Source organism: Bubalus kerabau, chromosome 10, assembly GCF_029407905.1.
Source record: "Bubalus kerabau isolate K-KA32 ecotype Philippines breed swamp buffalo chromosome 10, PCC_UOA_SB_1v2, whole genome shotgun sequence".
In the NCBI taxonomy this organism is placed as follows: Eukaryota; Metazoa; Chordata; class Mammalia; order Artiodactyla; family Bovidae; genus Bubalus; species Bubalus kerabau.
This window is the reverse complement of record NC_073633.1, coordinates 40008305-40034702: the sequence shown is the minus strand read 5'-3', so window position 1 is coordinate 40034702 and position 26398 is coordinate 40008305. Positions and strand designations below refer to the sequence as shown.

At 40.2% G+C, this 26398-nt stretch overlaps 1 protein-coding gene across 45 annotated transcripts in view; it reads left to right on the top strand.

The window, feature by feature from the left end:
* The window catches only part of LOC129621202 (uncharacterized), a 488210-nt gene that overhangs the window by 103398 nt on the left and 358414 nt on the right, over positions 1–26398 (top strand). For 2 of the 45 annotated variants that reach the window (XR_008699108.1, XR_008699101.1), the window contains one exon: positions 16907–17018. The exons of the other annotated variants lie outside the window; for them this stretch is intronic. The gene's annotated coding sequence lies outside the window, so the exon portion shown is untranslated. The remainder of the gene's footprint in view (positions 1–16906; positions 17019–26398) is intronic. 45 annotated transcript variants of the gene reach the window in all.

Below are 26398 nucleotides of genomic sequence, written 5' to 3'. Positions count from 1 at the left end.
GGGTTGGAGGTAAATAAATCCATATCCATGTATTGCTGCAATCATACTGTTTATGCTGTGGACCCTTTAGCAGTTGGAGAAGCCTATAGTACCCTTCTCAGAAAAAAATTTTTTTTAAAAAACTTAAAGTATGTAGGATTGCAAAGGAGAATACTTTTTTATTGAAATATAGTTTAAAAATGTAATATAGCAATATATGTGCTTCTTCATTAATGCATTATATGATAGTGGGTTTAGCAACTGTGGTTAATTTCAAATTAGTGATGCATAAATGTATTCTGAGCTTTCTGTAGCAACTGTAATATGATGCTGCTGCTAAGTCACTTCAGTCATGTCCGACTCTGTGCGACCCCATAGATGGCAGCCCACCAGGCTCTGCCATCCCTGGGATTCTCCAGGCAAGAACACTGGAGTGGGTTGCCATTTCCTTCTCCAATGCATGAAAGTGAAAAGTGAAAGGGAAGTTGCTCAGTCGTGTCCAACTCTTTGCGACCCCATAGACTGCAGCCTACCAGGCTCCTCCATCCATGGGATTTTCCAGGCAAGAGTACTGGAGTGGGTTGCCATTGCCTTCTCCATGTAATATGATACATGTGTTTAAAATGTGTGAAGTTTCATGAATTCACAGAGGGTAGACTATGTGAAGACAGTGGAGAAAGATGGCCATATGTAAGCCATCTTTCTTTCTTTAGATCAAAATCTTGATCTTGGACTTTAAGCTTCTAGAATTGTGAGAAAATAACTTTCTATTGTTTAAGCCATTTAGTCTGTAGTATCTTGCTATGGCAGCCCTAGAAAATTAATACAATTGATAAAGCCATGCAGCTGTTGTTTCTCCATGGTTTCACTAGTAACCAATTCTTGGGTTCCTTTATTCAGCTCAGAAGAGGAGGATATTGATAGAAATGACCTCCTGCCTGTAAAAACCATGGGTATTTTTGGACAGTGGTTCTTAACCACTTAAGCGCATAGACCACTGTAAGGTCATAGACAGACTTCAAGGATTCTTTTTATATTATTTTCTCACTTTTCTAGCAGTTCAGTTCAGTTCAGTCGCTCAGTCGTGTCTGACTCTTTGCGACCCCATGAATCGCAGCACACCAGGCCTCCCTGTCCATCACCAACTCCCGGAGTTCACTCAGACTCATGTCCATTGAGTCAGTGATGCCATCCAGCCATCTCATCCTCTGTCGTCCCCTTCTCCTCCTGCCCCCAACCCCTCCCAGCATCAGAGTCTTCTCCAATGAGTCAACTCTTCACATGAGGTGGCCAAAGTACTGGAGTTTCAGCTTTAGCATCATTCCTTTCAAAGAAATCTCCCAGGGCTGATCTCCTTCAGAATGGACTGGTTGGATCTCCTTGCAGTCCAAGGGGCTCTCAAGAGTCTTCTCCAACACCACAGTTCAAAAGCATCAATTCTTTGGCACTCAGCCTTCTTCCCAGTCCAACTCTCACATCCATTCATGACCACTGGAAAAACCATAGCCTTGACTAGACAGACCTTTGTTGCCAAAGTAATGTCTCTGCTTTTGAATATGCTATCTAGGTTGGTCATAACTTTCCTTCCAAGGAGTAAGTGTCTTTTAATTTCATGGCTGCAGTCACCATCTGTAGTGATTTTGCAGCCCCCCAAAATAAAGTCTGTTTCTAGCAGTAGGGCCCAGAAATTCCACAAGATGCTCATAGGTTTACAACTTTCTTAAAATATATAACCATCATTTTGGAATTTTTACATTCTGAGCCTCTCTACCTTGGCTCCAACTATTCATGGAGTGTGCCTAAGGCTTTTGACCATCTCTGCAGTGAAGTTGTCCATTTACACAGTCCTTATGAGTGGGGCTGCCCACATGCTCTGAGGAATATATGAAAGCTCATAAAGCGAAGTGAATGCATTTGTTTAGTTGTATGTTAAGAATAAAGCATGGTATTATGTGAATAAATGTATAAGGCAATATCCCTAACTTCGTATGTTGTGAGAGTTTCAAATTGCAACTCTTTTTGAATTGTATAACCTGTGGGTCCTGGTTTTTTTAACTGGGGCCATATAGATAACTTGGCTCAGAGGTTAAAGCATCTGCTTGCAATGTGGGAGACGTGGGTTTGATCCCTGGGTCAGGAAGATCCCCTGAAGAAGGAAATGGCAATCCATTCCAGTATTCTTGCCTGGACAATCCCATGGATGGAGGAGCCTGGTGGGCTACAGTCCACGGGGTCGCAAAGAGTCGGACACGACTGAGTGACTTCACTTACCTTATATAGATAACTCTGCTATTCCTGACCCTGTGAACTGCTTTGGGCTATCCAAGCCTATGACTGCCTATGTAGGTCCATGGAGCCTCACCTTTTTCACAAGAGTATCTTTGTATAAGTAGTTTCACCATTGGCCTATTGGGAGAGGAGAAAGAGAGAAGGAGGGAGATGGGGGGGAGGGAGAGAGAGAGAGAGAACCTGATAAAACCAAGTGCTGGTGAAGATGTAGAGCAACTGGAACTCTCATACATTGCTGATAGAGATGTAAAAATTATGCAACCCTTCAGAAAATAGTTTGGCAATTTCTTATAAAATTGAACATACATTTACTATATGGCTATCAATTGCACATTTAGGTATTTGCACCAGAGAAGTGAAAACAGGTTTATATTAAACCTGTATGCAAATTTGTAAATTATGTAAGAGAAGGTTTATTCACAACAACCTGAAAGTGTAAACCATCCAAATGTTCTTCAGTTTGGGAATGGATAAACAAACCATGGGGAGTTCATCCAACAGAGTGATGCTCAGTAATAAAGGTAAACTATTCATATAAAAAAGGCTTGGCTAAATCTCTACTGCTTTGTGCTAAGTTAAAGAAGCCAGACTCAAAAGGCTCCATAGTGTATGGTTCCATTTAGGTGATATCTGGAACAGGTAAAGTTGCAGGGACAGAGGATAGTTGGCATTGCCAGGGGTCAAGAGTGAAAGGATCTGACAACCAGTGGGCATCACCAGGGATTTTTTTTGCAAAGGAATGGCCTTGTATCCTGATTTCAGTGGTTACACAACTCTGTCAAAGCTTAGTGAGCTGTAAGCCAAAAATAACTGATTTTTACTGTATTCAAACTTAAAAAAAAAATTTATAAAAGCAAAGAAAAAGAAAAGAAAGTATCTCCTGGCTGGAGCACAGCTTATTTCTGAGCCAAGAAGGGAGCTTGAGGTCACAAGGGGACATTCCTCTCGTTACTGCATATTCTATTGGCTTTAACCAAACTCTTGGTGTGGACAGGCAGTGGGAAGAACATGGGCATTTTCAGGGTGCAGAAGCCCTAAAGTCTGACACTGAAAACTAGAAATAGAGATAAACCTCAGGAAATGACAGATGTGTTTAGGAGGACAAATTGGTCTTCTCAGAATGAAGTTAGGGACAAACACTTTGGCATTCCCTTGTTGGGTAAGAACAATGCAAGTCAGGGCTCATTGTGTTTGGCTAAGAGATTTGAAAAGCTGCTGGGAGGCTTCCAAAATTTGGACCCTTCTCCATGTCTTTCTTCTTTGTTGGCAATTCAGTGAGTAAAGTCTGTGTCTGTAAAGGGAATTAACTCTTTGGGGGAATCAGGCAGCAGATTTTATTAACAAGTGCTTTTATAACAGTTGATGGGCTCTGCTTTTACTCTCAAATGTCATGCAAGGGAAGCAGCATGTTATTGTGGAGAAAACAGAGGGTTTAACTTTAAGCTTACTTGGGTTACAACAGGCTTTGTGATCTTGTGCTAGTTACTTACCTTCTCTGAGTCACCATTTCTTCCTCTTGGATAAAATGTTGTGGAGATCAGAGATGAGGTTGCCTCACCTATGCACACACAAACCCACCCACCCTATGAAAGGGTTGGGGAAGCCATCATTAACTAATATTCATGAGGAGTAGTTCAGAGTCAAAGCCACATTCACAGGAAGTACATCCTTTCCTGGTATGAGATGGCAGATGGTGGTGAGGAGAGTCTCTAGAAAAAATACAGTTCCCATCATGGCATGGTAGCATGCATCTTAGGTAACTGGTGAGCAGTTCACTGTAACTGTTTTCAGTGGGAAACTGGGCAGGAATGAGTGCCTGCTATCCTGCCAACCCCTGGATCAAGATCTACTCTTTTGCCTTTGGGTTTGGCAAAGCGTGAGCAGAAAGAACCCTCCATCTCTCTCCTGATCAAGCTTGAGGGCTACAGTTTGGAAACCTCTATTTTTGTGGGGGAAGCCATTAGGTAGAGATACAGGAGTGGCGAATCAAGTGAGTGGGTTATCAGAGGAAGATATAGAAAGCACATGAGCACACCATGATGGGGTATGGTGCTTTCTGACCCCCACTTCTGTCTCTAAATCTTCTTTGTTTGGTAAAGGGCAACAAAGAAAAGAATGACAACCCTCATTCATTTTGCACTGAACTGCTCAGTGTAGTGGTCTGAGTGATCCCACATCTTCATTTGCTTATTTACACCCTGTTTCTGTGGGTTGGGTCTGAAAAGGCTAATGAGGTAGCAGTACTTGGTGACAGGGACCTTTTCCAGTGTGTGGCCATGACCATCATCACGCTCATTAGTGTATAACCAGCACTCACCACGTGGCAGCTGTGTTTGAAGACTTTTAAACATTCACCTTATGGTTCAGCCTCACATGAACCCCAGGTGTGTATTTTTATTTTAGAGGTTAAGAATGTAGATGAGGCACAGATGGGTTAAATACCTTGGATCTGATCACACAGTGAGAGAAGAATGTAAACCCAGGCCATTTGGATTCAGAGCCCATGCTCGTACACACCATCCTGTTCACAGGGCCCCAGCCACATCCAGCCCGTATGGGAAGTGGCATGAATTAATTTCAGAAGCTCCAGATTTGGTTTTGAGACCATGAGGATGGGTGTAGCAATAATTAACAGCTTGGAAGTGAGCCTAAAAATGCGTAGCTGGTGTTTTTTATCATCAGCACTGACATTGTTGTTCACTGTTCTGTCCATCTCTCAGGAAGACCAGTCTTCATTCCTGGTTATTTTTATGTTCTCTCCATGGCTATAGCATAACGAATCGCAGTTTCTATCTAGATGAACTTTTCATTAAAAGCAGTTGGTTTAAAAATAAGTAGAAAAAAATCAGATATTGTTTGGGATTGATGATCAGATAATATAACAGATTCCACCCTCAACTGAAATGATCACCAAGAAAATAGGCAGTCCTTTTAAGATTCTGAGGAGCTTCAGTCTTTGCTTATGTAGAAAGAAAGGCATCAGTTTGTTTCTTAAGGCTGTTTGAGCATCACATTTCTCATAAAGGATTCTTGGTGACTGTCTGATGTCCACTCACTTTGTGTCTGGTGAGTTCAGAGCAGCAGACTTGTGCAGGATAGCCCATCTCTTGAGGAAGATGCTAGAGGAAAACCATAGAGAGTTCAGTATGGACACAAAGCCCAAATAGAGCAGGATTTAGAGTGAGTACCCTGACCATCAGTCCAAGGCCTTCCCATCTCAGGTCTGAAGTCCAAGTGTTGAGAGGTAGTTACACTGCCCTGAAATTTTCAGAGCCTTGAGGACAGAAGTCCTGTTGTGTGATCTATGGGAGGCTGTTGTCAGAGGCTTTTGCCTTGGCAGATTAAAGTTGCGTTCAAGTTTAGGCCATTCCTCCTGATGGGTTAACACAGAGATGTAATTCCTTTCTTTTGAACTTGCAGGCAAGCATTATATACCAAGAATGCTTTGGTTTTTACCTTTGTCTAAGGTCTACTTTACAAATAAAACAATAATCAAGCTATGAAGGGCTACTGGTATTTCCTTCAAAACACTATTATATAAGAATTTTTGTTGCCATGGAATATTTGACATTTTGCAAAACTCCCACTGGACCTACCCACAAAGAGCTGAAATTTCCACAGCCTTTGGAAAGGATGCCTTGTTATCAGTGCATTATCAGTGAGGTTTTGAAGTGATTTGTTTTAGTTTTCAATTGCTGCTCTTCTTCCATAATGAGTATATTTTAAAATTTATAGATGTATGTCTGTTTAATGTTTCACCTTAGTGTAATTGAGATATTATTACCATTTTGATTTTTTCATGCTTCTCTTTACCTTTTTTCCATCATTGAGATCTTTCCCTTAGTAAGTAGAAATTGGTGGTGTAGATGGGTCACAGATCTTTTTGGCTCAATCCATAAGAACCATTGGGTGGAACATGGTGTTAAGGTTCCAGTATCAAGTTATTTCCATTGATGCATTCTTGCTTTTCTACCAGGTTGTTCTTCTGGGTTTGCATGTGTGAGCAGAGTGGCTAAGTCTATGAGTGTAGGGCCAGCAGGGCAAGGCAGCAGCACAGCTTCTGCCAGAAATAACAAACAAAAAAACCCAAGCTAAACCACCATCATTACCACCACCACCGACAACAACAGCAATAGCAAGAAACTCCAAAGGACATTTTTGTTTGCTGCAGAAAGACATTCTTTTAAATAAGAACCAAAGTCTTAATAGAACTTCTCCTTGAAAATCTGGAGACACATGTTGTACTGTATATACAGTGAAATCTAGACTTGATTCTTGTGATGATGCTTTGAGGCTTTTCAGTTGGCTTTGTCCAGCTGTGAATCCTGCTGCTCACTCATCATCCCACACTTTGGCTGGCAACAACAAGAGATGCACAGCCATCTCTGTGCCTTTGCTGAGGCTGTACCCTTGGGGTGGGGTACAGAAAATGTCTGGCTTCTCTCCCACATCTCTAGATCTCCATGTACCTGCCTGTATGTCTGCAGACACACATGGACACACTCCTTGACTGTCTGATGAGTTCCAACACATCCTTTAAGATCAAGTGCAGCCTTTCGGGATTCTCTTATAGCATTTATATTGTAGTCCATGTCCGGGTTTAGCAGGCCTGTTTTTCTTCTTTGTTCCATTGTGCAACTAGATCAAGAGTCTCCTCTTTTTTCCCCCCTGTAAAATGGCAGCAGCAACCCCTTTTGTCAGATGAATGTTATTAAATATTTGTGGGAATCTTCAGATAAATGAATCAATGTAATGAAAGAAGTTTTGTGTACTTTGACCCACAATTTGGCCAAATCCTTTTTTTTTAATTGATAAACTTTACTTTTTAGACAGCTTATTATTAAAGTATAGTTAATTCATAATGTTGTGTTAGTTTCTCATGTAAAGTGATTCAGTTATACATACATACATATATATTTTTATATTTTTTCTATTATGGTTAAGATATCAAATGCAGGTTCTTATTGTTTATCTATTTTATATATAGTGGTTTTATTTGTTAATCCCATATTTTAAATTTATTATTCCCTGGCCCTGTTTTCCCTTTTTGGTAACTGTAAGTCTGTTCTCTGTCTGTGAGTCTGTTTCTCGTTTGTAAATAAGTTCATTTGTGTCATATTTTAGATTCCACAGATAAGTAATATCATATGGTATTTGTCTTTCTCTTTCTGACTTACTTCACTTAGTATGATAATCTCTAGGTCCATCTACATTGCTGCAAATGGCATTATTTCATTTTTTTATATGAGCCAAATCCTTTCTTGCCTTTGTCTCTGATTTATGTCTCTTTGTGTGTGTGTGTGAGAGAGAAAAGGCCTAATATGGAATGTATGGATGTTGTTTCCTGCTTGCTCCTCAGTAAGTCAAATGGACCCTGTGGTATTTCCATTTTATTCCATGCATTATAGAAAACACTGGCTGTTTAGTCAGTGACAAGTTTCCAGTGAGCAACATCTCTGGGAGGGACAGGTTGTTAGGAAATGTACAAGGATGGGTAGTAGGCCTATAAAGGTTGACTAGTCCACATGGAACAGTCTGTACTTTGCAAGGTGAGCAAGACAGATGCTTGTCTCCATTTCATGTAAAAAACATTCCTTGGATTTATACACTGAACCATGTGACCCATATATATATATATTTTTTCATAACTGCCTCACCCCATGTGTTACCCATTACAGATTCGGAAGGTCCAAACACCAAAGTCAGCGTGTCAGCAGAGGTCCTATGCAGAGAAGAGGTTGTTTTGAGTCACCTCCTCTTTGGGGCTTCCGTAGGCCTATCTGACCACCACACACAAGGTGCCCTCCAGAATCTGGAATGGGGTTCTTGCGCTCCTGAATGCAAATGCTAGGAATTCAAACTGGATCTCCAGCTTATTTCTTCAGGGCCTTTCTCTTAGTTAGAATCCCATACTAGGAGGCATTCTTTTGTTTTCTAAAAAAAAGGGAAAAAATATTTTTTAAAGTTTGAGATTTTTCTTTATTCAAGAAACAGTTGTGCATCTGATGTGGACTGGGTACTATGCTGGCTATGAAGGATATAAAGATGAACAAGAATAAATCTTTGTCCTTCAAAGGCTCCTGTCTGCCCCCGAGGGAGAGTGGTGTGCAGAAAGCCATGACACAGATCTGGGTCAGTTGTCATGGGGGCTCACCTGCCATGTGAGTCCAGGACAGGCTCATGGAGGAAGTAGCAGTTGAGTTGGGTTTCGAAAGGTGAGAATAGTGTTTCATTGGTTTTAATCTTATACATATAAACAAAAGATTAGCTTTTTTCATTGGAGAAAAGAGAAATCAACGTATCAAATTCGAACTTGTATTTGGCAGAAGGTCAACAATAAGATTTGTTAGATAATTCCAATTCAGTTGTCAAATATAAGCCACTCAGCCATTATAAGCAAATACTGATAAGACATGATGTTTGGTTTCCTATCTAGGAATTCACCCCAAATATGAAAACAAAGATAAGAGATTTCAGGACCTGCTTAATGACTTTTAGCAGAATATTTTGTAACACAGACAGTGCTCACTTTGTATAGTTCTGACATGTATGGATTTCAGTTACCATGATTTACTTAAATCACACTAGTCCTCCCACAGCACAGTTCCCGTTTCAGTTACCATGGTATAGTAACTATGAAGAATCGCATAAAGAGCAAACTTCACTGCTACCTCTTCAGCCTAGATGTACGTTATAATGCAACCAATCATGTTGGCTCCTTGTCATTATCCATCAAGCAAAATTTTACAAAAATGGTAATTAAAGAGGAAACTGGCCAACAAAGATAAAAAATACAGCAAAGAACAAAATTGGATAATGCTGGAAGTGAAATTCAAATCAAAGATAAACAGAGCTAAAGAAGCAGTCACTGACTGAGAGTTGATTGTGCCACTAAGGCACTCTAGAAATGCAGTCAGAGGGACTTAGTGAAAATGAACTTACAAAGGAGGAGAGTGTCTGAGAAGAAAAGGATCAAGATGTTCTAGAGGAAGTGACTTCAGCGAAAAAAAAAAATGTTCACGTTAAAGGAACTCTTGGAAATATTTCATAATATTGAAAGCACGAAGGATAAAATGTTGGAAGCTGACCCAAATTTAGAAAAAAATTAGGACAATTTGTCAAGGCAGAGAAAGGAAAAGCTCACTCTGTAGTTATGCTATGACAGAAAAAAATCAAACTCGGTTCAATCTCAAGTGGAGTTTATTTTTACAAGAAATAAAATATTTTAATTTTTTAGTTGAAGTACAGCTGATTTATAATGTGTGTTAATATCTACTGTATAGCAAAGTGATTCAGATATACACACATATGTATATATACATACATTTTCTTTTTCATCTTCTTATGGTTTATCACAGTTTACTGATATAGTTCCCTGTGCTTTACAGCAGGACCTTGTTGTTTATCCATCCTATGTACAGTAGATAGCCTCTGCTAATCCCAAACTCCCAATCCTTCCCACCCCGCTGGCAGCCACAAGTCTGTTCTCTCTGTAAGACTGTTTCTGTTTCGTAGATACGTACATTTATGTCTTATTTTTAGATTCCACGTATAAGGGATATTATATGGTATTTGTCAAAGAAATAAAATATTTTAATACTCAATGATTCTAAGTTTTAAATTATGGTATACTAAGTAAATATTCATTTTACTATCTTTTCATGTCCTATACTACTTATAACCAATAGTAAAGAAAGCTTTAAGTGTTGACAAAGCTTTTTTATAAGCTATGGAATAATTTTAATTCTTCCTATTGATTATTTGGATCACTTTGCATGGTCAACCTGCACAGTCACTTTTATAGTTCTGTGCAGCATATTAAGCAGGAACATCCTAAATTTTTAAAAGTCCAAAGACACTAAGTACCAGTAAAAGTCCGTAGCAGGGAAATAGATGAATTTGCTTTTGTCAACTCCATTCTTAGAGGTTCTAGCTATTAAGTAGGGTGCTTTGGTGTTATATTTCAGAACTGTTCCATTTCACAGGGCAGGGGGCACTTCCTGGGTGCAACACTAATCTCGAGAAGTTGTGTATAAATTTTGCAGCATGGAGTGTTTTCATAATTTTGGCCTCCTCAAGACTTTCTCGGTTGCTATTTGGACGTGTTATTGGAGTTCAGCTCCATGCAGGGCAGTTGTACTCTTTTCTTTGGGTATAAAAAAGTTCATGGTGAGATTCAGTTTTTAATTGTAGGCCATATATGGGGAGAAGTCACTAGGTTAGTGAAAGCTGTTATAAGGAATGTTGGTTTTTGCCTGTTCAGGGTCCATTCCCCAGGATGTTGGTAATAGTCCCCTGCTTTGAGACTTGCATTTCCTCTTCGACACAGTATTGTTGGGAATCTCTTAAGGGGTGTTACACTTTCTTAACCTTTCTCCCTGGGATTTAAGGATTGAACAGTATGACCATTGTAGCTGATTCTCTCCAGACAAACATACCCAACAGTTCTGTTCATTAATTTTGCTCCTTATAATGACCAGAACTGCCTTAATTCCCTTTCTTTCTCAATCTCATTATTTAATTTTCCCCTTATTTTGTAGGCTACCAAATTTTGTTTACACAATAGATTTCCAATTTTTGGTCCAAATTAGTCAGAATTAGTTTCTTTGCTGATTTAAGAAATGTAAATTCGTTTGCTTTTAAACTTGGCCTATTTAATTTGTAAAGACAAACTTTAAAATCTTCATGTAAAGGAGTTGTGTTTCCAAATTTTAATAAATCAAAGACTAGGAAACATCAGAAACACTTTGCTCAATTCAGTGGATTTCTCCTTGTTTCTTGAAATGGAGAATTGTGGTGGGATACCAGGTTCAAACTCACAAAAAAGTAGATACAAAAAAGAGCAGTATGCACGAAATTCATTATTTTGTTCAGTAGAGGTCCAACTGAGATGAGAAATATACATTCTCCCACAAATCTCTTTTGTTTATTGCATTGTTTTGTGAGCACTTGCTATATAGCAGGCACTGTTCCAAGGACTTGGGATAAATCAGTTAATAAAATGGACACAGATCTCTGCTGCTTTGAGCTCTTGTTCTAGTGGGTGAAGACCTAAAGGGAACTCTTCTGGGCCATTGTTATTTTGATTTTGGGTCTATTAAGTATGATGCATTTGTTGTTCACTTGCTCAGTTGTGTCCGACTCTTTGCGACCCCATGGACTGCAACACACCAGGCTTCTCTGTCCTTCACCATCTCCCAGAGTTTGCTCAGACTCACATCCATTGAGTTGCTGATGCCATCCAACCATCTCGTCCTCTGTTGTCTCCTTCTCCTCCTGCCTTCAATCTCTCCCAGCATCAAGGTCTTTTCCAATGAGTAGGCTCTTCACATCAGGTGGCCAAAGTATTAGAGCTTCAGCTTCAGCATCAGTTCCTTCAATGAATATTCAGGATTGATTTCCTTTAGGACTGACTGGTTAGATCACCTTGCAGTCCATGGGACTCTCAAGAGTCTTATCTAACACCACAGTTCAAAAGCATCAGCAGCATAGGTCAAGTAAAACTTTACTTGAGATTTTTGACTTTTTGCCTCAAATAGAAATCAAATCCAAACTAATAACTTTCAGAAGTGCTCAATTATTTTCATATTTCTGGCTTGTGCAACTATTTTCCCTCTTGTCAGTCATGACCAATATTGAAAAACAGGCAAGTCTAGCCCAGTTGAATTTGGAATATCACAGAAATTCAGCAGTGTCTGGTGCCTGGAGCTTCTTGTTCAATAAGCATTGAGTGATGGATATTACTGATCTGAAACTGGGTTTCTCACTGGAAGGTGGGAGTGATCCTGCCCTGGGGGATGGAAAGCTCCTTTGTCCTTTCTGCTTTCCCCAACTTCTGGGATGAGGAAATGAGTACCCAGAAGATATTTACTGGCTCCATTTCATAATATTAAAGGCAAAGGTATGGGTCCTTTAGCATTTGATGTGAATTCTAACATCTCTAACTGCCTTTGGCTGGTAAGCCATAGCTAGTGAAGGGAAATTGAATGTAAACAATTCTATTTTTCTGAAGCTGCCAATCAAACTCCATTATGAATCCCTAAAGAAATATGTTTTGAAAACAACTCGCTGCTCTGCTTATAGAAACATGTTATTTGGAAACTATTCGGTGGAAACTGTGGTATCTAATGTCCACAGCATAAGATGGGGTGTCAGTGAGCACTGTGGCTGGTGGAAAATAGGAGATAGAAGGAAATCAGCAGATGAATACTCTATTGTTCTCCCAGCAAACAGTTCAGAGGCACTGTTTTATGTAGTGTGTCTGTGGACATTTGCATGGATCAGTGATAGGCTGTGTCTCTTCATGATGCAGTAGAGGCTCAGTAGCCCATCACCTCATGCTGGTTCCCCACCCTTCGTTTTATCACTTCTTTCACTTATGGAATTGTGTTTTCAAAAAGCATCAGCATGAGAGCCTTGCTTCATGTAGTGTTTCTAGAATACCCAAGTTATAAGAGAAGGTGATCTATTTTTTCCTAAAAAGATAGCCCCTTGTCTTCAAACAACTGAATAATCCATTCTTCCTCCATGTATATACAGCACTGTTTCTAGACTCTGATCTGTTCCATGGATTTATTTGTCTTTTTCTACAGTGTGATCAACTTTTAATTTCTATGGCTTTAGGGTTTGATATCTGGTAGGTTCTAAATCAGAGAAGGTGATGGCACCCCACTCCAGTACTCTTGCCTGGAAAATCCCATGGACTGAGGAGCCTGGTGCGCTGCAGTCCATGGGGTCGCTAAGAGTCAAACATGACTGAGCGCCTTCACTTTCACTTTTCACTTTCCTGGATTGGAGAAGGAAATGGCAACCCACTCCAGTGTTCTTGCCTGGAGAATCCCAGGGATGGGGGAGCCTGGTGGGCTGCCATCTATGGGGTCGCACAGAGCCGGACACAACTGAAGCGACTTAGTAGTAGGTAGTAGGTAGTAGTAGGTTCTAAATAATTCTTAAATTTATTATCAGCTTCTTTCCTTCCCTCATGTTCAAAGGCCACCTCCTGCAATTTTATTTTCCTGTTTCAGCCTCCCTCTCTTTCTCACCCTAGAATCTATCACTGAGTCTTCTGATTTAGTGCCAGGATTTCAGCCAGATTCATCTCTTAATTGGAAATTTTTTGTGATTTGAATATTATAATAATTGGTAACACAAATGGGTTTGCTAGTGAACTCCTTTTTCCATGGAGATAGAACCTCTGACTTACCTGTTCATACTGTTTTCAGAATGGCAATCTCACTCCCTGGCATCTAGGTTTGGCCATATTACTAAGTTCTGTTCACTGGGGTATAAACTGAAATGTTGTGTAGCAGCTTCTGAGAAACTTCTTCAGGGACAGTATGGGTGCCCTTTCCTTCATCCTTCCTTCCATCCTGCCACCTCAAGTGTCCTGGCCACCATTTTGGATCACCAGGCTAAGGTTACACTCAGAGGGGCAATAAGGTAGAAAGGACTTGTGTTTCTGGCTTTGTGGAGAACCACTCCAGCTCCTCTTACACTGAGACATCCATCAGCGTTAATATTGCTTCAGACACTGAAGCAATTTATTTAGCATTTTCTGGTTCATAGAGAAACTGAATCTGTGCTAATATGTTGGAGAAAAGAGATGAAGACTATGGGGTAAAAGGAAAGTATTGGCCAGATGTGCAAATTAAACTTTTCTCTGCTAATCTTGCTGAGAAATTTAGGGACCTTAAAGAAAGTTCTAACTTGGTTCTAACATGACCTTTGTGGACTGTGAGCAAGCCATGTGATAAATCAAATGATCAAAAGGCTAAGAAAGAGTCACCCAGACCTTATTGCAGCCTAAAAGCTTAGAAATCCTCACTACCATCCCCATATGAGGAACTCCTGAATATTTCCCAGAAGTCAAACACTGTTTTTTATATAGTTTCTTGGAAAAGGGGAGTGAAAAGAAAGAAGTTTTCTGGTTAAGTTCCATTGGGTGAGACCAGTTGAGAAGTGCTTTATTACTGTTTCTGTGGAAGGACATGCACTTTCAGTTACAGAAAAATGGAAAGGAAATGCATTAGTGAGGGTTATGTCATTACTATAAAATCAGGTCTCCTTTTTCTGTCTCTATGTTGTCATCTCAAAAATGAGCTCTCCCTACACCAGAAACTAACAACATTGTAAATCAACTATAATTGCTGAAAATGAGTGCTTTCTTCCAACTGTAATGCTGGGCTCACTGATAAGAGAGGACGCTGACATAAGCCTCCCTCTGAAAGGCTCAGGAAACCTTCTCTGACATACAGGATGGATTTTGTCAAGTGAAGAGAAAAGTGTCTGGCTCTGGGGTTTAAGGAAAAGGAAGTTTAATCTCCTCTTTGGAGCATATGTTTATGTGGACTCACCCAAGGGCTTTGATCTCCCACATACCTGCAGATCTGCTTACACAAAAGGTTCCAAGAAATCAGAGCTAAATATTTTCTATTATCAGAGTGAAAGTATCAGAGACATGGGGAAAAAAAGGGGTAAAGATCCACTGCTTGGGACTCTGAAGAGTTCATTCAAGTTGTGGCTGGTGTAGGAAAAATGACAAGGGTCAGAAACAATGGATAAATGAGGACTAATGGAAAAACCACCAAAAGTGAAGGCAAATGATGGAATGTTTGTTTTGGTGGTTATTTTGTTTACCTTCTGTTAAGAGGTTATTAGATTTTATTAGGTTGAAAGATTATTTTGTTTACGTTCTGCTGGAGATAAGAGATAAGAATGAAGAGATCACAATAAAAATAGGACAGGCTCTGCAAACACTGGAGGGTGGTGGGCAAGAGGGAGAGGTCCAGTATTCCTGTTGTTGCTTTCCTATCACCCCCACTCCTGTTGCACACCACTCCCCCAGGGCCTTCAGGTTAAGCTGTTGTTTCTCAAACACTCTCTTTAGTGGTAACTGTGAAACCTGAGAGGGTTAGTTTGCCATTCCACCCTTATAGTGAGAGATTAACTAGCTAGTAATGACACCCCACTCCAGTACTCTTGCCTGGAAAATCCCATGGATGGAGGAGCCTGGTGGGCTGCAGTCCATGGGGTCACTAAGAATCGGACACGACTGAGCGACTTCACTTTCACTTTTCACTTTCATGCATTGGAGAAGGAAATGGCAACCCACTCCAGTGTTCTTGCCTGGAGAATCCCAGGGAAGGGGGGGGGCCTGTTGGGCTGCCGTCTGTGGGGTTGCCCAAAGTCAGACATGACTGAAGTGACTTAGCAGTTAGGGGTTCAGGGCCTGTGGGAGTTGAACTCAAGATCGATACATTAAAATTTTTTTTTTTTTACTTTTTTGCTGAGCCACAGGGTTTATATGATCTCAGTTCCCAGTCCAAGAATTGAACCTGGCTGGGCCCCCTGCCTTGGAAGCACAGATTCTTAGCCACTGGACCACCAGAGAAGTCTCACAGATACATTTTGAAATGTGTTTATCAGCAGGAAAATTTAAGACTAAGCCACTGCTGGGTAAGAACAGGGGGAAGCCAGGGCAGTGCCCATCCAGTTGGCAGAGAGCCAAGGGCAGGGTGAATAGTAAGATACAAAAAGGTGGGATGGGGAAGATCAAAGGCAATATAGGTTGATATCAAGGCTGCTTTAGATTCAACATTTGGTTGAGAAAGCATATTTCAAATTCTCAGCCTTTCATTTGTTCATTCATGCCTTTAAAATGATGGGCTTTTGGGATAATTGATATCAGGGATCTCTGTTTTATTTTCTCATGGGTGAAGTTCAGATTCAGAGCTTTAGAGATCATATGAGAAGGAAGAGGGCTGAAAAAAATTACTTTTATCTTGGTATTTGGGAAGGTTTCACTTGATCTTAGGGTACTCTCAGAGACATGCTGGGACTCCTGGTAGGGCAGAAATGTAATTGCATAAATGCCTGATGAGCCTCCCAAGATAAAACTCATTCCCCACTGCCCCCCCACCCCCCTGCAAAAAAAAAAAAAAAGAGTCAACTGGATACACTTGATCTGGTAAAAGAGATTCAGTCCATTGGCCATCAGAGGGGAGAAGGAGATTTATGAATGATTTGTATTATATGTGACTTTTTTCTGGACCAGCTTTTCATGGAGTACTGTCTGTGTCCTAGGGGAATGGGAAAGAGGGTGAAAATTGAGTCCTTCATGAAACTCTCTGTACCATATCCTCACACAGCAGGATTGTGTTGGTATCCAACTGGGCAAGGCAAGTCCACAAAAGAGATATATATCCCACTTGGGTGTGGTGTAAGTGGACTGAGGACCTCAGTGGACATGTTTTGGAAACTTCAAGGATATCAACCTATTTGTTCTGGCAAAGCTTGGAGGAAGTGGTCTTCCAGGGAGGCAGCTGCAGTGTTCAACAGAAACCACAAAGGAGCCCAGTGGACATAAAAGAGCCCCACAGATAGGGGACTGCATAGGAGAGAAGCAGAAGAAAAAGAGGAGTACAAGACCTGACTTGATTGTGAACAGAAAAAGATTTCCTGGGGCCTCAGATTCTTCTTGAGAGGGAAGCTGTCAAAGACACTGGAGTGATGCAAAAGTCAGTGAAACAGAACAAGTGTGTGTGTGTTAGAAAAGAAAGAAGAGAGCAATTTTATTTTTAGTTTTCTTTAGAGTCTGATAAGTTATATATTTATTTTCATTCCAACACTCTCTTATCAGTTACAGTTGTTCACAATGACAGTGATTGTCAAGTGTTATCCAATGGAGAGTGATGGAAGAATTCCTCCTTAGGCAAGAAGAGTGTTGTGTAGCTGACTTCCCAGTGAGTTGGGTAGGTTGGAAGAGCCTCTCCAATATTTCTGTTAACATTCCTACTTCTGGTGTGAGTGTGTGCATGTAATGTCTCATTGATAAAGTCACTAATCACTAAAAGTCTTGGGAACATTCTTATCTCTAAAAGGGGAATTTTATATTCTTATTTCCAGAGCTATAGGGTTATAGGACCCATCTCTACAGCCATGGATCCTAGATAACTACAGCTCACAGTATCTGCTTACATGCGGCTTAATGCAAGAGGTGCTAAATGAGGTCAACATCATGGACTGTATCAATCCCCATACTGTCCTCTTTACCCCTTTTACCCACAAGTACCATAATGTCAGGAGACTCAGCAAAGCAAGTGTGCATGTGTATGTGTGTGTGTGAGTGGGGAGTGGGTTTACCAGATAAGTCATCCTACTTTAGGACTGCAGGTCTGTGAATGTCTACTTGACAGGTGTATCTTCATATATAAAGGGGCATGCTACCACAAATAACATCAGTGCAATTAACTGAGTACTTATTATGTAAGTACTTTATAGAGACTGTATCATTTACTCCTTCCAGTAGCCCTATTGTGCTGTGCTGTGCTGTGCTTAGAAGCTCAGTCATGTCCAACTCTTTGCACCCTCATGGATTGTAGCCCACCAGGCTCCTCTCTCCAAGGAGATTCTCCAGGCAAGAATATTGGAGGGAGTTGCTATGCTCTCCTCCAAATAACCCTGTTGATAGGTATTAATATTGTCTTCATTCTACAGATAAGAAAACAGTGGCTTAAGATATTGAAATAATTTGCTTCAAAATACTTAACTAGTAAGTAGCATATTTTAGAATCCATAATTCTAAAACCTGTGTTCATAATCATTGTGCTATGCTACCTCATTCTTTAACAGTGATTTTTTTTAAATAAAAAATACTCTTTCTTATTAAGTACCAGTAAGTCTATATAAATATATGGATCAACAAAAGGAGGGTAACATTAAAAAAAACCTTCAGTTCTCCCATTTTTTCCTCTTGCTCTCTTTCTCCATTTGTGTGGTTTAAGGTGCTTTGGTCTGATATTTCACGATTCACTTTGGTTGACAGCTGGACTAACCAAGTGCAGTGAGGACATGAAGGGCTATCTCTAGGCCACCTTCGGAGGTGAGGCAGAGACAGGGTCAGCTCGCAGGGTATCTCGGCTGCTTATACAACTACTGAGGAAATTGGATAGGACAGGTCACATTCTGCCAGGAAGCTGAGTTTGGGGCTGTTTATCCCACAGCAGAGAGCAGAGGGCAGCAGGAATGTGAATCATTCACAACCCTTTGAGCTCCCCTGGAGGCTGCATCTTTCCAGGTTGCTGAGGAGTGTGTGAGGGACGACAGAGGGACCTTGCAGTCCTCACTGGGAGCTGTTTACAGGCCATGTTATGTCCCCTGGTTCTTGGTTCCTGCTTATTGGAACCCACTCTTTTGTACCACCATTGTGAATTGCTGTCTCTGAGTTCTTTCTGGCAGGTCTTTCTTGACCCCTTTAGGTTAGGGCTCCAGAACTGGGGTTCTTTCCAAGCAGAAAGCTCTCGGCACAGCCCTCTAATTTGTGAGAGAAATCACAAGCCTCAGTGAAGACGCACGCAAGCTTCCCAGTTTCTGGAGGGTCTCAGCAGCAGGGTCTGTCTTTGTGGAGTCTGATGCTCCCACTGGAATGTGCATCTGAAGCCAGGAATGAGGGCTCTGTTCTTGGCACACAGTTCACTGGGAAAGCAGTAAATGTCCTCTCCACTGAGACATGAAATGTCAACAGAATGGGAAGATTGGGATTAAGCTGGGCTCCTGGTAACTGGTAGCAACAGAACAAAATAACTTCACTAAATAAAAAGAGACAAGAGGACGAAATTGGCACACTTTCCCTGGCTGTCACTGACAGCTTTGGAGGAAAGATCTCAGAGATTCCTGGGCTGTTATCTCTTCAGCTATTCTCTTGATATTGTAATCTGTCTTCCTCAATCATGGTACTTTATGATGCTTTGGTGGTCTCAGCTGCTGAGAGCTGCTCTGCCCACCTGTTGCCCTTATATTGTATTGTGCAGAGAATGACACTGGTAGGAGAGTTTTTCAGGATGTGGTCTATAGACTCTTTGTACTATCTGATGTACTTTCTCTAAACGGAGATTCCTGGGCCTCTTATTGTGCCTATGGAATCAGAGGATTTGTGTTTGGTACTTAGGAATCTGCATTTCAACAAGCTCTAGGTGATTCTTGCATTCATTAGAATTTGACAACATTGATATTATATTTAAAGCACTTACCAGATGCTGGGCATAAAAGTGTTTCATATGGAGGATCTGGCTGGATCTTTGACAATCAATCATATATGGTAGTTGTTCTTATTTTATAAGGGGGAAACTGAGGCATTGAGCAGTTAAGCAGCTTATCTGAGAACACACACTAATAAGTGGTAGAGGCAGAATTTGGACCTCGATGTCTCTTTCTGACCATTTACATAACACAGCATCAAGAAGAAATGTTGAAGAGCATGCGGCGATACTGAAGAGAGTCAAGGTGAATCCAAATGTGCAGAGACTGAGAGGGAGAGTGAAAAATGTGCACAGATATGACTAGTGATGACCTTATGAAATGTTTGGAAAAATGGATGGACATTATAAAGTCAGTTTTCCCATAACTACATTAATTGTACTAAAATCATCCCGATTGGATCATGTATATGACTGGCTGAATGCAGAAGAATAACTGATGATTTCTGGCCTAGAGAGCACTAAGAGAGTGAGGAATACTGAGGACTCCCACTAGGTAGAATGGGGTAACCAGAGCCTTAATCGAGTTTGATTTTTTCCTACATTTATTTTCCCATGTTGCTAAATATTATTGACTTTGACCTCCACAGTCTCAGAATGCCTTGTCCACTATGTTTTTAAGTTTTAAAGTTCTTATGGATATCTGGCTGTCATATTATAGATCCAGACTCTAAGCAATGGGGATCCAAGGGGTGTTTCATGTTTTTTCTAGACCCAGGTTGGCACTTACTGTACATCCTCATAGTAGAATTGTTCATTAGCTCACTGAAATGAAAGTCTGAGTCTGGAGGACTGAATTTGGGTCTGGGTCTAGGGTCACCTTGGGATGACTGTCCTTATATCTTCTCTCACTCTTTCTTGGTTGCCATCACCATAATTTTGGGAAATATTTAGTTCTTACATATTGAACATTAAGCAAGAGAAATCAAAAGAAGCAGCCTGTTATCCCCTCTCCTCTTCCCTCTTTCCAGTCCCTGTTTGCATCTTTTTTTCCTCTGCCCTTCCAAAGCAATGATATTAACTGCTCATGTCATAATCTTGGGTTTAGACAAGGAAACTGAATGTCAAGTTAATCAGCAAAGAAATAATTTCTTTTTAGGGCAATATTCCTGACTCATCTGATAGAAATTTAAAAACAAGTGAAAAGGTACTGTCTTCGTAACATTGTGAAATCTCCCTTAGGTCCTGCATAACTAGTACAAAATAGAATACTGAATACAATAGATTTTGGAGAGATCCTAGCTCCGTCATCATTTGTGGGTGTAGGTTGGAGAGCCAGTCTGTTGGATTTCTCAAGCACTTTTCTAATGACATCAGGGATCTAAAAGGTGCACAGGATGTATGTGTGTACACACACACACCTACACACTCTTTTACTTGAATAACCCAAGCTTCCTGGATGAAGGAAGAGAAAAGCAGATTTAGAGATTCATATCCATCTTGCGGATGTGCTCCATGAACACAGATAAATTCCTCACATCACTTTGAAGAATTCTCTTTTGTGCATCCTGCTTTGTAAAATGAGGATTTCCAAGAGTCTTCTTGCTGAACTTCTCTGTACTGCTCATTACTTGCTCTCTTTATAGAAAACGTTCAACCAACTCAAGTGTTTACAAGGATTATTTTACAGTGAGAGGTGGTCAGGGTCTGTCTTCTCAGGTCCACAGGCAGAGTTGCCTTCGGGAAATGACATACCTTAGACACTGTTTGCCATCATTTAGACATTCTATATCACCCTGTGATGAGGGGTGGAGGGCACTGAATTGGGAGTTGGAGACCCACGGCTCTGCCATTAGCCTGTGATGCCAGCTTAGGGCAAGTATACTTCCTCTCTGAGAATTAGTTTCGTCTACTGTTTCCAGTGTCTTTCCCTTCCAGTCCACCTCCAACCAACTGCCAGAGGAATTTTTCTGAAACATGGCCAGAATGGTATAACGTCTTTGTTTTCATAGCTACCTATGGCCTAAAAGAGTGACTTTAAACCCTGGTTGTGATCCTGAATCAACTGCAAAGCAAATTATAACTTCTGAGCGTGAAACGCAGGAATCCAGATTTACTTAAAAATACCTTTTAACCCTCTGAACCCCTGCCTCCCAAAGATATTCAGATCTGGATATAGATTCCCATTCTAGCTGCATAGCCTTCAGTATCTACTGCTCTTTTTTCAAAGCCATCTGTTCCTGGACCTCGCTTGGATCTCTCCAGTTCTTGGGCTGCCACCCTTTATCACCAGTGAGCCCCAGACATAGACCAGCTTCTGCTTTTGCAGGGCTTCCCAGCCTCCCAAAAGGAGAGGAGGAAATCCCTTCCTGCATCATTAGAGTACTTTGTCTTAATGTTTTTTTGGTACAGTTGGTGTTATGCTTTAACAGACTTATTCATTTTTATGTCTAGTTCCCTAAAAAGCATGGGATCTCCTTAAGAATAACAATATCTTAAACAATTTTGTGCACCTTGCACCCTCCACCAACATTATCATTAGCTGCATACTAATTGTTTTAATATTACAATTGCAGGTTATACAATGTGTAAGTCCTCTGTCCTTACACCTCTTTAATAATTTTTTAGTTACCATGTTTATTTTTTCAAGTGAACTTCATATGCATTTAAAAATTTCAACAACAATGACAATAGCAGCAATAGCAGCAAAGAATATTTCAAAACAATAATGACGAGAGAAAGCTTGGATGGAATTGCATAATATTTATGTGTGTGTCACTTAGTCACTCAGTTGTGTCTGACTCTGCAACCTCATGGACTGTGGCCCTCCAGGCTTCTCTGTCCATGGAATTTTCCAGGCAAGAATACTGGAGCAGGTTGCCATTTCCTGCTCTAGGAGATCTTTCTGATCCAGGGATAAAACTCATGTCTCTGGGATCTCCTGCATTGATGGGCAGATTCTTTACTACTGCGCCACCTGGGAAGCCCCATAATATTTATAGATCAGCTTATAAATAATTGGCATTATTTTTTCATCTATGAATATTTCATATTTGTGTATGTATTCAACACTCTTTTTATTTCCTTCAGAAATTTACAGTTTCCTTTTTTTTTAAATCTTAGATTTATTCTTAGTTTATTCTTGATGCATTTATTCTTAGTTTATTACTACCTTTTATGAATTTTTCTGTTTTATGCTGGGGTGCTATTGCATTTGTTCTGCCTTGTAACTGATCACCTTCAGGACATCTAATGGATTCTAATGGTCTCTCAATTAAGTATTGTGAATTTTACAAATGAATAATCACATCTTTTGCTAAGAATGTTTTATCTTCTTCTTTATAATATTAATATCTCATTTTACAACAGTTCTTTGTCTGGTTATATAGACCAGAGCTTCTATAACAATGTAAAATGATGGTGGTGGTAGCAGGCATCATTGTCTTTTTCCTGACCTTGAGGGGAGTGCCTCTACTATTTGAGTCTTATGTATGAAGCTGATTACTGATTGTCAATAGATATAATCATTATCATTTTAGTGAAAAAGTTTTTTTCCAACTTCACTATGACTTTTTAAAATGAAGAAATGAGTTAAAGGACATTTGTCAAATGTCCTTTAGTCATCTGTCGAGATGGTCATCTGTTTTCCTTTGGTCTCTTAGTGAATTATACAGTTCCTAATATGGAATGATTTTTGTATTCTTGCAATAAAACTTACTTGGCCATTTTGAATTATTCTCTTAATACTTAGCTAGATCATATGACACACTATATTTATGACCTCTGTGTATCATACAAGATATTAATATTTATATAATGTATGTGTGTATGTCTGTGTTGACTTGGTCAGCTTTCAGATACCACGCTTCTACCAACTTCATAAAATTGATTAGAAAGTTTTCCAGCTTTTCAAATTCTCTGAAACAATCCAGAAAACTTAGGAATTATATACCACCTAGGGGTGGTGATATTTAAAATAGTAATCTTTTTATCTTTCCAATTTCAATTGGCATATTAGTTGAATATGTCTTGATGGGTCATTTTTTCCCATTTAAATATTCTAGAGAATTTTCTAATACACTGACACTCTAACATGTATTAGCATCAAGTTATATGAATATTCCCTTATAATATTAATTTGTTTCTTAGCCATACTTGTATTCCTTTTCTCTTCCCTAAAGTCATGTTTATTAATATTTTCTTCCATTTTCTGTTCAGATTATTTTCATTCTTTCTTTAATATTTAAGACATTTCTAAAACCAGTTTTTTCTTTGAATAAATTTTGACTGCACACTGTGCATTTTGATATGTAGTTTTGTCAATATTGTTATTTTTCTTCCTAAAAATGCTGCAACTGTGATTTGATTTCCTCTTTGACCCAGGAGTTGTTTGGGGAAGTGTTATATCAGCTCCTTTCTAACACTGACCCTTTTCTTGCGGTAAAATGAAAGGCAGAGTGAATGCATTTTAGCCCCAGGAGATCTGGAGGCAAGTCTAGACTGAGACAAGTGCTGGTGCAGGCCGCGTGGGTGAAGTGCTTGATAAACAGCCTGGGGATTCCTCAGTGAGGATGCAAAAAATAAGGCAGTAGATGCTAAAAGGAAAGTGGGGTGACAATAAAAAGCAGACTCCAAGATGTAATCAAGGGCTGGCCGTGGTTCTAGCTTCTGTGCTGTCGTGGTAGATGGATGCAGTCCATCGCTTGTTGGACCATCTTTCCTCTGGGATTAGCAGCTGATGAGTGCTGCTGGGGACACCAGGCATTGAAAATCATAGCACTATCTCCCATCTCTGAGTGTACAGCAGCTGCTTGGGAGGCCAGCGAGACAGGGTGCACATGCCTCCCAGGCAGTGGGGCCCTTAACTGAACCTTCCTTCTTTCCCCACCTGCAGGAACCTCCACTTAGGAAGGTCTGAGAGTGGGCTCTTCCCTGTTAGTGGGAAAAGGTGGAAAATCTGGGTAACAAATTTTTCTTTCTCTTTTTTGAAACCTATATTACCTTTGTTTATATTTTTCTATTTCTTTTTTCCAGTTTTATTGATATAATTGACATATAGCATGAATTTAAGATGTACAACATAAGAATTTGCTATATGCACATATTGTGAAATATTCACAAAATTTGTAAACATCCATTGCCTCACATAGTTACAAATATTTTTTCTTATAATGAGAACTCAAAATTTACTCTCTGAAGCAACTATCAAGTATACATTATTGTTAACTCTAGTCACCAGGCTGTATGTTACATCCCCAGGACTTGTTTACCTTATAACTGAAAGTGTGTGCTTTTGACCACCTTCACCCATTTCTGCCCTCCCACATACCCTGTTCTCTGTTTCTGTGAGTCATGATTTTGTATTTTATTTTTATTTTTTAAAGATTTTTTATTGGAGTATAGTTGTGGCTCAGACGGTAAAGCATCTGTCTACAACGCGGGAGACCTGGGTTCGATCCCTGGGTCGGGAAGATTCCCTGGAGAAGGAAATGGCAACCCACTCCAGTACTCTTGCCTATAAAATCCCATGGACGGAGGAGCCTGGTGTCCCTGGGGTCGCAAAGAGTCGGACACGACTGAGCGACTTCACTCACTCACTTATAGTTGCTTTACGATGTTGTGTTAGTTTCTACTGTAGAGCAAAGTGAATCAGTCATATGTATATTCCCTCTTTTTAAAATTTCCTTCCCCTTTGAGTCACCACAGAGCATTGGGTATAGTTCCCTGTGTTATACAGAAGGTTCTCGTCAATTATCTATTCTATACATAATATCAGTAGTGTATATATGAAAATCCCAGTCTCCCAATACCCCCCTGAATTTTGTTTTTATAGATTCCACCTATAAGTGAGATTATACAGTATGTATCTTTGTCTGAATTTTTCACTTAGCGTAACACTCTCAAAGTCCAACTATGTGGTCACAAATGGCAGGACTTTCTTCTTTTTTATGGCTAAATAATATTCATATATATCATATTTATACACACACATATATATATGCTACCTAGGTTAATTTTACGTATTGACTATTATAAACAATGCTGCAATGAACATTGGTATGTAGATATCTTTTAAGTTAATGCTTTTGTTTCCTTTAGATAAACACCCAGGAGTGGAATTGCTGGATCATATAGTAGTTCTATTTAAAAATTTTGAGGACCCTCCCTTCTGTTTTCCATAGTGGCTGCACCAATTTACTTTCCTGCCAACAGTGCATAGCACTTCCCTTTTCTCTACATCCTCACCAACACTTGCTATCTCTTATCTTTTTGATAATAGTCACTCTAACAGGTGTAAGGTGATAGCTGTTTGTGATTTTGACTTGCATTTTCCTGATGATTAGTAATGTTGAGCACATTTTCCTGTACCTGTGGGCCATCTGTATGTCTTCTTCAGAGAAATGTCTATTTAGTTTCAGTGCAGGAGACATAAGAGATGTGGGTTTGATCCTTGGGTAGGGAAGATCCCCTGGAGAAGGGAATGGCAACCCGCTCCAGTATTCTTGCCTAGAGAATTCCCATGGACGGAGGAGCCTGGCAGACTACAGTCCACAGGGCCACAAGGAGCTGGACGTGACTGAAGCAACTTAGCACAGCACGATAATCAGTGATGTTGAAACCTTTTCATGTGCCTGTCGGCTATCTGTATGTCTTCTTCAGAGAAATGTCCATTCAGTTCCTCTGCCCATTTTTTAATCGGATTGTTTGTTTTCTCTTTTCTACTTGGATGGCACCAGCAGCACCAGTGCCTTTTGCCACAAATGACAGAGCAACTCCCTTTGGCAAAGATGGGCTTCATTTTTTGGATTGTTCTTAATGTTCTTCCTTTTTGGTATGGCTTAAGCACTGCCTGTGTACATCTTGACAAGTAAACCTTCAAAATGACAAGCAGGGGCTTGGAGGGAGCCTGAAGTAAATGAGACGTGGGATCAGCCTGTGCCCCTTTCTTCATCGCAGGTGTTAGCATTCATTTTTTGCTTTCTCTCTTTCATCTGGGGCAGGCTGGCTGCGTACTAGGTGTGGGGGGAGCTTGTCTGCCCACCTCTTTCCTGCTGTTTTCCATTTACTGGGTGGACAGTTTCTCAGAATTCTGGCGGAGGTGGTAGCCATGCTCTTGCCCTGTTCGATGGCTTTGGAAGTGAGAATCCTGGTTGTTC